At 32.2% G+C, this 15,360-nt stretch overlaps 1 protein-coding gene across 5 annotated transcripts in view; it reads left to right on the top strand.

Annotated features, from left to right (window-relative positions):
- Positions 1 to 15,360, top strand: part of cher (filamin A protein cher) — a 250,920-nt gene that overhangs the window by 195,854 nt on the left and 39,706 nt on the right. The window contains exon 1 of one of the 5 annotated variants that reach the window (XM_072546796.1): positions 10,852 to 10,998. The exons of the other annotated variants lie outside the window; for them this stretch is intronic. The gene's annotated coding sequence lies outside the window, so the exon portion shown is untranslated. Of the gene's footprint in view, positions 1 to 10,851; positions 10,999 to 15,360 lie in introns of those variants that run through there. 5 annotated transcript variants of the gene reach the window in all.

Genomic DNA, 15,360 nt, shown 5'->3' with positions numbered 1-15,360 from the left:
TGAATGCCTTTTTTATACTTAAAAAAATGCTTTTGTTTTTCTCTTCATTCGCACTCTACAGGGTGAGTTTTAAGTGTGGGACGCCTCAATTAAACGGATTGCACGATTTTTATAGTTTTTTTTTTTGTAAAAAAGAGTCTTGTGATTAAAACTGAAGGCAAAATAGTGCCACAACCCGAAATGATGGTAATTATGTCTTTTTTGCAAAATTTCAAAAATTGCAAAATAATAGTGATCTTGGAGTGTAAAAATCTCGCAACTTAAAATCATTGTAAAATCTGTTCAAAAGCACCTACAAACGTTTTTATTAAACAAAAATAAAGGCTTCTTATACTTTTAAAATAATGCTTTTCTTTTTTTTTTCATTCTTAATCTACAGGGTGAGTTTTAAGTATGGAACGCCTTAATTATTTCTGAAACGGCTTGCAAGATTTTTTATAGATTTTGATGCGTAAGGGTCATGTGATGCCACCGATTTTTTTTAGTTCTTCTTCTTATTTCAAGTAGATCATCCTGTAAATTTTTTGTCTTTTGACGTTTTGCTGTAAATATTTTATTAACTAGATCATAGATAACAACATAGTATGTTTTTTTTTTAATTTGAGTTACTCGCATCCACTGCTAGCGCCATCTTCATCAACGTCAACAGTTGGAGCCCTTTCAGTGACTCGAAATTTTTGATAAAAGGGAACGCTTTTAGGGTTTTTTAAAAATGCAGATACTGATACAATATGCTGAATTTTCACAGAACCAATAGCAATCGGACACTCATATAACTTATCTAAATCTATAGCATTGGCCAATGCTCTCTTATTCCGAGCAGCACAGTGAGTCCATGGACCAAAATATGTACTACGCGTTTTAACGTATAGAGAATCTATAGATATCTTGATACTACGTGCTTCTTTAAGACTTAAACTTGGTCTTTGGCTCTTTAGAAAGTATAGGGAACAGCTTTATTTATATCGAAAAAATGTTCCTGAGTCATGTTGACCACCTTAAATGGAGATGGCTTTTCTCTTGATTGACGTATGAGTTCATCCCAATCTTCTGGAACTTTTAGACTACAATATTGTATTTTAATTATTACATTATCATTATTAATTACAATAATTCATTTCCATTGCTTTTATTTTGGATGCGTCATTTTTATTTATTACCCAAAGCTCTGAACCATATGTAGCAATGCTTTCTATGAGACTTTTGTATATCCTAATTTTTGTGTTTCGGGTGATGTGGTTATTCCAAAGTATACTATTCAGTTGACGTATTGCTGAATTTCCTTGACCAATTCTAGTAGCTATTTCTTTTGTATTTCGACCATTGTTTGTAATGTTTACACCGAAATATTTATAGCTATCAGTATTTTGAATTTGTTTGCTTCCTAGTTCTAAGTGCTTTCCTTCACCTCCCACTACTACGTATTCTGTTTTTGATGGATTAATTGATAAGCCCCACTTAGTATATTCTTCATCTACTTTTCGTAACATGTAGTGGATATCATCTTGATCTTCTGCAAGTATTACTTGGTCATCAGCAAAATGCAAGCTGTACAGTGTATGGTCTCCAATTTTAACACCCATAGGTTCACATTTTCTTTTCCAAATATCCAAAACCCCCTCCAAATAAATCTTAAAGAGAGTAGGTGCAATACAGCAGCCTTGGCGAAGTCCTTTGGTCACTTTTATCTTTTTTGTCACTTTTTGTCCAATCTTTATTACACTCGTCATATCATCGTACAACTCCCTTACAGCATTAATATAAATCGGTGGAATATTCTTGTCTTCTAGCACCTGCCATAGCTTGGCTAATGGGGCACTGTCATAGGCTTTTTGAAGATCAATAAATACCATGTGTGTCTCCATATTATGTTCCAAACGCTTTTCTATTGTTTGTTTTAGGCAGAACACATTGTCTATACAAGAACGACCAGTACGAAAGCCACTCTGATCTTCAGCGTCTTCCCAGCAATCTTCAATTCGGCTTTTAATTATCTTCCCGTAGACTCTACAGATTGAGTTAGTTACACTAAGCCCTCGGTAGTTCTTACAACTTATTAAAGAATGTACCAGCATATATTGTAAATAAACCATAACATGGTTTTTGTTCTGACCAGAACATCCATCACTAAAGATAACTAAATGATCATTAGATAGATCTTTATAATTCTTCTTCTTCAAGTGCCATCTCCGCGGCGGAGGTCGGCAATCATCCTAGCTATTCGGACTTTTGAGACGGCTGCTCTGAAAAGTTCATTTGATGTACATCCGTACCACTCTCTCAGGTTGCGCAGCCATTACATTCTACGCCTTCCTATGCTTCTCTTTCCTTGGATCTTTCCCTGCATAGTCAGTTGGAGCAAGGTGTATTTTTCTCCACGTGCAATATGTCTGAGATATTCCAATTTTCTTATTTTAATTGTATTTAAAATTTCTATTTCTTTATTGATCCTTCTCAGGACCTTTTTGTTTGTGACGTGTTCTGTCCATGATATTTTCAGAATTCTTCCATACACCGACAGCTCGAATGATTCCAGTTTTTTCATTGATGTCGCATTCAAGTTCCAAGATTCCATTCCATAAAACAAAGTCGAAAAAATATAGCACGTCACCAACTTAACTCATAGTTCAAATTTTAAATCCCTTGTACATAGCACTTTTCTCATTTTGTTGAAATTTGCTCTAGCCTTTTCTATTCTGATTTTGATCTCCTGAATGTAATCATTTGTGGAGTTAATAATTGTTCCCAGATATGCATATTTGTCCACTTGTTCGACGTTGGTTCCGTTTATTAGAATATTCTCGTTATTTCTTTGAGTTTTCGATATTCTCATAAATTTCGTCTTTTTGACGTTCATTGTTAGACCGTACTCTTTTCCATACTCCGCTATTCTGGTCACCAGTCTCTGAAGATCTTCAATATTTTCGGCTAAGATCACAGTGTCGTCCGCATATCTAATGTTGTTAATGGGAACTCCATTTACCTTTATTCCAGCTGTTTCACCCTCAAGAGCGTTTTTCAAGTTCTCTTAGGAGTAGGCATTAAAAAGAATTGGCGACAATACGCATCCCTGTCTCACTCCACGTCTAATTTCAATTTCTTCTGACAGCTGTTTGTTAACACGTACTTTTGCTCGCTGTTTATAGTATAAATTTTATATGATCCTGAGGTCGCTGTAGTCAATCTTTTTTTTATTTCAGACCATTCATTAATTGTTTATGTTGTACTTTATCGAATGCTTTATTATAGTCAATAAAAGATGCGTATATATCTTGATTTAAGTCCAGGCATCTTTGTATCAGTATATTAAGTGAAAAAAGAGCTTCACGCGTTCCTAGGCCTTTGCGAAAACCAAATTGTGTATCATTAACATCTATATCCAGTTTGTGATATATTCGGTTATGGATGACTTTTAGTAGTAACTTTAGCATATGAGACATCAAGCTAATGTTGCGGTAGTCGCTGCATTCTCTTGCGTTTTTCTTTTTGGGGAAACAAATAAAAATCGACGTTAACCACTCTTTGGGTAATACGCCTGAACTATAAATTTGGTTCACGAGTGTCACTAAAACATCAATGTGCTTCTCATCTACAATTTTTAGGATTTCTATAGGAAGCATGTCAGGTCCAGGGCTTTTCCCACTCTTCATTGTTTTTAATGCGTGTAATATTTCTTCGTTTGTAATATATGGACATATTTCTTCTGACGTAAGTTTTATGTGTTCCAGATCTCCTCTTTCATCATCGAACAATTCGTCGATATATTCTGCCCATATTTGTACTTTCTCGTCCGTATGTGTTAAAATAGTCCCGTGTCTATCCAGAATTTCACGAGTGAGATTTTGTTTTCTTAGTCCTGCCAGTTCTTTAACTTTCTTGTGTAGGTTAAACAGATCATATTTATTTTGAAGTTTTTCGATCTCTTTACATTTCTGTACAAAGTATTTTTCTTTTGCCTGCTTTATCATCTTCCTGATCTTCGTGGTTTATCTCTATGTATTTATTGTTGTCTTTGTTTTTAAATTGTCTCCGTTGTTTCATCATATTGAGTATCTCGTCATTCATTCATTCTTCTTTTCTCCTTGCGGAAGTCTTTAGTATTTCTTTACAGGGTTCCAGTAGACAATGTTTTAGTCGATCCCAGTACTCGTCAATATCATTCGTTTTTGTGTTAAATTTGCTGCAGTTTACATGCAGTTCATGTTGGAGGCATTCTTTTACTTTAGGTTCTTTAAGTTTTCTTGTGTCTTGTAGGGATTCTTAGATTTTTTTAATATTTTTAAGGGTGAGTGTAATCTTGGCAATAAGTGGATTGTGGTCTAAGGCTACGTCTGATCCAGGATATGCTTTCACTGCTTTAACAGCATTACGGTATCTTTCATTGATCATAATGTAATCTATCTGGTTCCTGACTACTTTCTCCGATGTATCTGCAGGCGATCGCCATGTATACAATCGTCTGTTTGGTAACTTGAAAAATGTGTTTGTAATAATCAAGTTCTTTATGATTAAGATACAAGAGTGCAAAAGCATAGAAGATACATGGTTCGACCCTTTCTTTGTAATATCTTCAGTATAGACGTACATTGATGCTGAATCATCCGCTATGTCGGGAATGCCAAATACATAGTACCATAATTGATTTTTAAAAAATACGTCGCTAGATCTTATATGCGGCAATGTGTTTTTAACTCTAAAAATCTAATTCAATCCTAAAAAAAATAATGAAATCACGACGCCGCTGGAGTTGTGGAATTTCCAACAGTTGACAGTTTTAAAATCAGTTCTTACTAATGAATCACCCTCTCTAATAACCTTAAGCTTTTGTATATGTTTAGGAGACGATACATTGTAGCTTTTTAATTATATAACAGATATAGGACAGAAAATCGATTGTAGTACATTATGCCTTAAAGCCTCTTCGATGAACCGTCTTATAAGCAAAAATCATTTCTTCGATTTAATATTAATTTATTATATTTTTAGTTTTAACCCAATCCTGTATAATATGTAAATAAATCGTGAAAATTTGTAATTTGCTAGACAGGTGCACTATTTTTGATACTGCGTTCGTCAATCTTCTCAATGTAAATAATGTATAATAGTTGCTAAAAACGTCCTCACTAATTACGAAGTGAGAATGAAAAATACATGTAAGTTTAATCAAATTTATGCCAATGTTTTCGTGCATAATTAATTAAATTAAATTTGCACTTTGTATTACTTACTTTAATTACTACCGACAAGGCAAGTGTCATTAATTTTCAAACTTATTTAGTTAATATATTATACTTATTCATTTCAAAAGTACAAGCTAAATAGTTTTTATTTTATGTACATTTCTTATAAATTAGGAGGTGAAAAACCTCCCAAGAAATTACTGAGGAGAGATCTATTTTTTCCTTTAAATCGTAACATTATCATTAACAAATACTAATTACTTTAAGGATTAAGTCATACCTTAACATCCTAAGAATCCACCTTGTTCCGAAAGATTTCCACGGTTAGTTCAAATAAACCTTTTTTTTTTGGAATGAGGTAGAAAGGTTCGGAACCGACTAGGGAAGGTGTCCCTAGTACTTTTGGATTCAACCAGAAAAGGCAGGACCACTCGAGAACGGCATAGAGTTCACATGAAAACCGGGCCCCCATCGTGCGCCCCTGTCAGGTCGCCTACCAACTAAAACCACCCCCTCTTTGAAGCTGAATATCCCCGGACGAGTTCATTAGAGAACGAAACATGGGGACATCCCGCGCAGTCTGGAAGGGTGTTCTTGCAGAAGATCTTAGGGCTTGTCCTACAATGTATACCTAATAACGGCACACATCTAGGGGAGGGTCTGATTCCTTTTCGGAAGGAAAAGGGGGAAAGGGGTTCGGAAAACTGACGTTATTATAGAATTAAGAAGAAGAAGAAGAAGGTGAAAACAAAAAGGAAAGTTTGCACCTTTATGTCGATGTGAGGTAAAGATAAATTTATTGTGTAGTCTGTTCTCTCACCTGGCTTGTTCAGCCCTTTCAAGTGTGGTCTTTCTTTTCATGATCTCCGTTATGTGGTCTATTATGATTTCGAAGTTCTCCTTGTTGATCATAGCTACCTGTAGAATGTTGTTGGGCGTTGTCAACCCTATTCTGTTGTGAAGTCTATTTTGTTCGGGGGCGAAAACATTACACCGGAAGATGCAATGCTCAGCGTCGTCCCTTTCGCCGCATGTAGAGCATATGTCATCATTGGTTTTCTTGATGGCGTATGTGTAAGACCTAAAAGATCCATGTCCAGTCAGAAATTGAGTAAAATAATAATTCACTCGTTTAAACTTGCAGTTGTACCAAGCCACTACATCAAGGATTAGAGTAAGTGACCGTTCCGGTTATCATATAGCATATGCCGTTCTTTGGCTAAGAGGTGAATGGGGAGCGTACCAGCGATTGTCTGAAGAGCCACGGTAGAAGTGGTTCGATACGCACTCGTAACTTTGAGAAGAGGTTTTCTCTGTGCTCTATTGATCATGTCTTTGTACTTTTTATATCTCAGTACATCTATCCAGACGGGGGTTCCATATAGGAGGGTCGATTGTACAACGTCTAGGTACAATCTTCTCTTGTTGCTGCTAGGCCCACCTATCTTGGGTATTATTCTCTGGATGGCTGCTGTCTGTTCGTAGGCCTTCTTAACCACTCTCGAAAGATGTTTCGTGAAGCGTAGGCCTCTGTCTAGATCAATGCCTAGATATTTAGCACAGTTAGTTGATTTTAGCTCATTACTACCTAGTTGGAATATCAAATCTGGCCCGGCTCTCGGGGCTTTCAGAGTGACCGCTTCGGTCTTGTTGCCTGCAAGTTCCAGGTCGTTATTCGTCATCCACCTATTTACTTTACGAAAGCAGTCGTTTACAGTGTCTACGAGTTCTAGATACATGTCACCTGTTACTAATATAGCTCAATTAAACCTAGAGCTAGGATTAATACTAATACAAGAATTTATATTAATCTCAACAGTCTTCCGGGTTGAACCGCGTCGATTATTATTGCGCCAAGCTTTCGACATCCTCTTTGATGTCTTCTTTAGAGCTTCCGAAGTCTCAGTCTTCCAGACTGAGACACTACTACAGTGATCACTAACCAATGAATTACCAATGCATTGGTTAGTTATCAGTGTAGTAGTATCTGGGGGCTTGGGAGACTGAGACCTCGGAAGCCCTGAAGAAGACATCAAAGAGGATGTCGAAAGCTCGGCGCAATGATAATCGACGCGGTTTAACGCGGAAGACTGTTGAGTTTAATATTAATTCTTGTAACAGTATTAATTTTAGCTCTATAAGTAATTACTTTAAATATTATATTTGTATGGGATTAAGCCACAATCGATTGTAACGAAAATTCGATTTCCACTCCGGGAATCGTTCTCAAGAAAGATTATTTTAAAAAATTGTGCGAAAATGTATAACCAACAAAGTTGTTGTAGGTTATGTTTTTTTAAAAATTAACGGATGTCTTGTGGTTTCTCCCACATATAAATTGTTGCATTCACAGAGTATTTTATAGATGCAATTCTTTGAGGTTTCTTGTGCGTTTTTGGGTTTGGTTTTAGATAGGATAGATCTCAGTGCATTGGTTGTTTTAAATGTAGTTGTGATAATGAACTTATTTCTACCCTTTTCAATTTTTCTGATAAGCCCTTTACATATGGTATTATTGCCATCTTTGTATCCCTTCTTGTAAGTGTTTTTGGATTGCTTGTGGTGTTTTTTGTTTCCTTTCTTCAATAGTTTGAAATTCCTTGTTTATAAATGACAATTGGTAGTCATTTTTTGTCAAAACCTTTGTTAGAAGGTTTTTTCTTCCTGAAATTCATTTTCATTAGAGCAGGAGAAGTTTGAGGGAGGCCTATGTCCAGCAGTGGACGTGATAAATGAAGGCTTGATGATGTTGATGAGAGCGGGTGATTCGGGTTCTATCATTTAATGATTTAATAATTCCTTTTTTGATGTTTACGTTTTGCTTTGAATGGTAATTTAAATATCTGTTGGTATGGGTTCTGTAAACTTTGGTTGCATCTCCTCAGTGCTCTTTTGTGATTAACGCATCCAGAAAAGTAAGAAATTTTTTTTTCTATTTCCGTGGTGAATTTGATGGTGAGTTGATTTTGAAATTATAATTTTTATTACCTTTTTATAAATATTTTTAGAATTACTTAACATTTTCTTCTGTAAAATCTTGAATTTCTTAGTTACATAGTTATTCGATGATTTCCATTTTTGTAAGAAAATACAAGAATGTGATTCAAACATTTTCGGACTAATTTTTCATTAATTTTTTTTTATCACTTTAAAACTTTCAAAATAACTAGGACGCCGCGTTTATACCTGGCTCTGACAGCTTTGTAATACATGTCAATATTGTATGTATTTCGTTGAGCATACTCTCCCTTACATATAATGGAAACCCATGCACAACACGTAAAAATAAGACATTTCAAAATATTTATTGTACCTCAAGAATGAGAATTTTTAATGCCTATTATGTTAATAATTACGGAATCATTGCATTCACTAATGGTCGCGGAGAGGTATAATACTCCAAGGACATAAACATTTATATATTTTTTAATATCGTACAAATAATATTACAGTAGAATAATCGTCTCCATGTTCTCACGTCTAGCAAATTTTGCGCCTAGGCTGACACTTCATCCCCTTACATTTTCCGTAGCCTTTTCTTGAAGAAATAGAAAATACGATATAGAAAAAGATAAAATATAAAAACGTGAACAAACCCAACGTAGAATACCGTTTTTACCCTAAATATTTGTATTAAGATTCTGGGATAGGGCAAAACTGTCTATTTATTCTTTTGTTCCGGCTTTTGTCGGTAAATTAACACAGTTTAAAGGAAATTGGAAGCGATTTATAGCACATACTAACCCCATCAAACATTCCGACGTGACTTATTTTTATTATTGTATAAATTACCCAACTTACTAAAATTTTTACCGCCAACACTGAGAGCGTACAACAGACTTAACCATTGATTCGAAATTCTTCACTATCGGAACTTCACCATCGGAATTGTCCGCCTACATTTTGGGGTAGGTAATTTTACAGTAACGTGGGATTCCAACCGTTGTTTTTTTTTATTGTTAATATCGATTTTCTGTTTCTCTTTGCCGATGTAAACCAGACAACATCCCGACAGCCGACATCCACGAACGGTGAGAGGCCGTCTTTAGATGCATAGTTTGTAGGAGGCCAAGGGTCAATTTGGGCTGTAGTGTTTAGTAGCTCAATACACGATTAGTAAAAAAACTTTTTAACGATTTTAAAAGTAGAAAAACTGTTTATTACTTGATTTGAATGTTTAGTAAAGTGTACTAACTAAAACATTAAGTTTTTGACGATTTAGTTTAAAATCTGCGAAGTTAAGTCCAGTAAATTTCTAAAATGATATGTTTTTAACATACCAAGTGTCATCCTGTCGTAAAAGTTCCCAAAAACATTTAGATTCTTTGTCAATCTTTCAACGGAGTTGTCCAGGTAACAACTGCAGTTGGGTTTCTAATTGCGCAAAATATTAATTTCAATACTTAACGAAAATAAAACCCCATCCTAGTCGCAACCTAATTTTTACATCAAAACATATTTTGGTATTTTTAGACTGTCAAATATTATTAATTTAGCATGCTTCTGCACAGCTGTCGAGGCTCCAACACTCGTGAGTTTCCCAGTTTATATTAAATTCATTTCCAGGACCGAACAGAATTCTGTAAATTTGTTAAGCAGGAACAAAAATGGGTTTTTTCTTCTTAAAAAAATTGAAATTATGTACTTTGAATACATAGTAAATACTACATTTTATAACATAAAAATACATAGTAAATTGTTTGAACAATTATTAACATTGTCAAGTTCACCTTAATATAAAAAAATACATCTTAACTGAATACATAAGGCAGATCAGGCACGAAATTTTTTCGTACAATTTTTCCTAAAAAATCATCAATTTATTTATTCCTGATATCAACAGAACTAAAGAAAATATTAAATGGTCGTCTTGTTTTACTTCGTATACCATTATTTCTTGTTTTGTCCTTCAGTCCGTTTAAAATTTGAAAGCCAATTTTCATTTAATTAATTTAATTCGTCTAATCAACTAAAACCTTTTACTGTATATTTTTAATGCTGTCTGTGGTTGTTTTTTGGGATGTTTTTCCTAAAAGAAAACATATAATATGTTGAAATAGTATTGTTGTGTGTTTAGGAGTGTTTTTTTTTAAATCCACAATTATGTTGTGGTTGCTACTATAATTTTTCCTGTCATTAAGCAATGGGATTGGCAGGTCACACAAACCCAGTCTTCCTATGATGAAGATCTTTATTAAAAAGTTATAGAAAAATTGAATGTATTTCTTAAACTGTGAATAAAAACATTAATGTGACAGATAGACGAAAAAGGGAAATTGCAATAAACACTGAGTCCTACCAGTTCCTCTTGCTTTTGTTTCAGATTCTTGTAGAACTTAAAAAACAGAAAAGGCGGGGTTTATAAACGTTTAAAAAACATCTTCATTCAGTGTATCAAATGTTAAAGTATGTATAACATTTCCATAAAAACATCAAAATAAGTACGTCCATTAGCTTGACCAAGTATTTTGTTTTTATGCAGATTCATTTCTGGCATAAACAACCAAAAAATAAGCCATTTTCTTGATCTATTTACGTATTTTTTCTTAAAATAAGCCAAAGATACATCGCCCGCTACTCCCCGGCGAGTCCGGTGCTGATTCCTACTTTTCCACCTCACTGATAAAATCTTTACCAAAGATTCTCAAGATCAGAAATCAGTCTTGACTGGAGTTTTGATTCGCGCAGTCCGGGTCTCAGTGAGGACATGTTTTAGTGTGCTTCGTAGTTTTTTGTGGATCTAGCTTTAATTTCACAGAGAATTTAAGCACAGTTAGGAAACTGATTTATTTTTTTTTAATTTAATATCCTTAAGAAGGTAAAGTATGAGATTTCAAAAGAACATATTAAGATGACTTTGAAAATATTTCGGCTTGCAGAAACTTGTGTAGTGGTGGTTACAAGTTAGTAGTGTATTTAAGATAATTTTGTGATGAAATTTACCCTAAAGAATATTTTTGTTTTTAATTTCTTGTTTATTATTGATAAAAATGAAAACTGAAATGGTCAACTTTTAGAAATAATATTTAAACAACATGCTATGCAATCTTATTAATTAATTTAGAACTCGCTTTTGAAACATATAACTGCATTTAACGACTAATTTGGCAAACATTTTGGCACAATATTCTAATTCTTCATTTTCTGGTTATAAAGACAAAACCAAAATTTTTGAAAAAAATTTCATATATTTCAAAAATTTTTAATTTCTTTAGATTAAATGATCAATAATGAAACCTTTTATATATAGTTTATAAATATATTTAATATAATATATAGTTTTAAATATATTTAAACTAAAAAATATTTTTTTTGTATAAATATATTTTCATTCTCTATTTTTTTTTTTTCACCAAGAGTTTAATTTCATTTAATTGACTTATTCTCAGGCATTAAGTGGCTTAACATCCATTATTCTTAATAAACACAAAATGATTAGGTTTTTTTATTGTTCTTCATTTGAACAATTTATAAAAAAATTATCTTTTTGGAACTTATTGTAAAGATATATGTTATACATCTATATGCAATCGTATTCTTCATACAAAAATACTATAAACGCTGTCGTTAAGAGCATATTAAATATATCTGGCAAATTTATCCTGTTTTGGGATATATTATATATTGTACATGTATTTATACCCTATAACTAAATCCTTAAAAGAATCTATTAGCAACCCTTCCATCTGATTTACTCTTGTTTTCTAACCGTGGAAAAAAGTTTATTTATGAACTCAACTTGACTCTCATACAATGACCTATTAACTTGACTCTAATACAATGTGTTATCAATGCTAACGTAAATCATTCTATAAATATCGAAAATTCTAATTCAATGTTAATTCAATATTAAATTCTAACGTCAATTTTAGCATACCTTTACAACGGTGTTCTATAGAATTGTGGATGGGCAACTATACTATTTCACCAATAATATGTCCATCGTTTAAGACCTTTAAAAATGTAATCTTGATTAACATTACACAACATTACTTCTTCTTTTGAATTTCTACAACTCGTAACTGACTCGTGGGCTAGTTTACTGCTTTCCGTAACTTTTGCCGGTCTAATAAAGGTATTTCTCATTGTTTTATGTCCATTTTTTTCACCTCTTTTCCAACTCTCTTCACACAAAAACACCTTTTCACACAAAAACACCTTTTCACTTAATGTGATGTTTTATACCAATTTGTATGTATCTCATTGGCAAAAAAGTCATTAACGGTTTTATCAATGGTATGTTCCATTGTTTCCATTCCATTTTCAGTAACACCTTCATTCTGAACTGTTGTACGTACAAAAATTGTTTGTGCCATTTGAAATTTTTTTACAAAAAATTTATAAAATTAATATTTTTTGTACAAAGTGAAGTATTCCCTAATTTTATAAAATAATTGGAAAACAAATTTTGCGATGTACACATTATTCATATTTGATTAGTTAAAAAAATGACTATTGAAACTCTTTGGTGTGAAAAACTAGAAATACTGTCTAGATACAGGACTGTTTTATATAAATTTATTCTGACAAAGAAATTAATGGATCTGATTTGTAAATGTTGATAGGTCGAATATTTAAAATTTCCTAGCGATATCCCAGCAATTCATCAGATAAATTTTTAAGATAAATTATTTTTAAATCAATCTTTGTCACTAGCCATTTATTTATATTATCTTTTATTAAATTTGTTACTTATTTTCACTGAAAAAAATTGTAAGTGTTCTTTTTTATGTTTATACTATTCAAAGATTTCAAAATATCATCCCTTAACGTGAACACAGCGGTTTAAGCCAATTATGACGGGGGTTTTAAGATATATATCATAGACAAGTATTTTATGTAGATAGACTTGTTTTTTATTATTTTTTCGTTGCTCATGTTAGTAATACGTTTCATTTTGAACTACAACTTCAAAGAACTTCGATTTTTGTTAGGATTCCCTTAGAATTATCCAAAATTAATATCGGTACAGGACTGTTTAAAGTGTTCTGATGATTTGGTATTAAAACTCATCGATTGCGTTTCCTATATAATAGTCTCCATTTAATAATTTTTTGTATGTGGTATCCTCTCATCTTGCAGCAAACTTACACTTCAGTTACTTAACTCTTTTTGTTGATTCTTATTTTTGGTTTGTTTCTTATTCAGTATTTTCTGATTTTTTATTCTGACGCTATATTTAATATTGTTAGTTCCATTATTCTTTATGTTACTTGAAGTCTTGATATTATTTCCTCCGTTCGTATCGCAAGATTGAGCCGCGTATGTGAATAGCCGGATGATGAGGAAAAAATATATATACCGAAAAATAAAAAATTGATTTTTGTTGTCCAATATAAGAGCTAATTTTCCAAAAACATTCCAGTCTTCTATCTTCTTTTGTTACATATAAGACGAGCAAAAGGAAAACAAAACCATCTATGTATATAAAAGCGTTATACTCTACAGTGATGGGGGTCACTAGAGTAAAGCTAAAAGCAGTAGATCGAAGTTTTAAAGGGCCAGAAATCAAATAAAACTGAACCTCAATATAAATGAGGTAGAAAAAAAGACAGGTAACTTCGTTTAAGGACGACTGCAGAGCCCGTTTGAAAAAGGGCCAACTTTTTAGCTTATAAACATTTATAATAACTTTGATATTATTTTATGTCACGCGCTTGTAAGTAGGCTCACTGAAAAGATTGTAAAAAACACAATCTTTAAAAAGATAGCCTTTTATAACCAATAGGAATCAATATAGCATTTTTATTACATTCCCATTGTTTATTAACATTAATTGCTGAAAAATATTCAGGTTATAAACCAAAATCTAAGTTTTATGATCCATTTTATAGATGACATATACCGAGACGGACTAAAAGTATTATATAAAAAATATATAATATATAATTATATATAAAAAATGTTATTTTGTTGCCTATTGGTCATAGAAGGTTGTGTTTTTTTTTGAAATTGTGGTTTTTCACCAACTTTTCATTGAGCCTACTTACACGTCACATAAAAAATATCAAAGTTATTATAAATGTTTGAGCTAAAAATTAAGCCCCCTTTTTCAAAAAGTTTTTTTAATATAAATTTTGATAAAATGTTAAATTTCTTTTAATACAATTCTTAAATCTTAAATCTTAGAAGCCTCAATGAAACGATTGCGATCTGATAAATACCTCTAGAATTACTGTTTGGGCAAGTACAGTTGTTTAAATAATTGCTCTCTGGGAAAAACAAATTAAATAACTTACAAACTATTTGGTCGATCTAGTTGAGATTTAGCACACTTCAATAACTCATTAATTGGCATAATTTCAAGTAGGTTATTACATTTATTTATGCAACAAAACAAAGTTATTAACATTTATATATTATTGCAAAAATAAGGGTTTTTTGCAATTATCTCGGTCAACTGTTTATGGATTTTAATTTAGAAATTTGCAAATTAAGAACTTTTTGGGATTTACTACTTTTATTTAAACCATTTTTCTCTAAAATGTATACAAAATGTTTTATACGGCCAATAGGCAACAAAATGCTATTTTGTTGCCTATTGGTCATAGAAGGTTTGAGTTTTTTTTTGAAATTGTGGTTTTTCACCAACTTTTCATTGAGCCTACTTACACATCACATAAAAAATATCAAAGTTATTATAAATGTTTATGAGCTAAAAATTGAGCCCCCTTTTTCAAAATGTTTTTTTAATATAAATTTTGATAAAATGTTGAATTTCTTTTAATACAATTCTTAAATCTTAAATCTTAGAAGTCTCAATGAAACTATTGCGATCTGATAAAAACCTCTAGAATCACTGTTTGGGCAAGTACAGTTGTTTAAATAATTGCTCTCTGGGAAAAACAAATTGAATAACTTACAAACTATTTGGTCGATCTAGTTGAGATTTAGCACACTTCAATAACTCATTAATTGGCATAATTTCAAGTAGGTTATTACATTTATATATGCAACAAAACAAAGTTATTAACATTTATATATTATTGCAAAAATAAGGGTTTTTTGCAATTATCTCGGTCAACTGTTTATGGATTTTAATTTAGAAATTTGCAAATTAGGAACTTTTTAGGATTTACAACTTTTATTTAAACCATTTTTCTCTAAAATGTATACAAAATGTTTTATATGCACAAAATGATTTATTCAATTGTTATGATTGTTTAAATAAAAACAAAGA

The sequence above is a fragment of the Diabrotica undecimpunctata genome, chromosome 10 (assembly GCF_040954645.1).
Source record: "Diabrotica undecimpunctata isolate CICGRU chromosome 10, icDiaUnde3, whole genome shotgun sequence".
Classification (NCBI taxonomy): domain Eukaryota; kingdom Metazoa; phylum Arthropoda; class Insecta; order Coleoptera; family Chrysomelidae; genus Diabrotica; species Diabrotica undecimpunctata.
The sequence above is the reverse complement of the archived record's forward strand: the minus strand, read 5'-3'. Positions and strand labels throughout refer to the sequence as shown.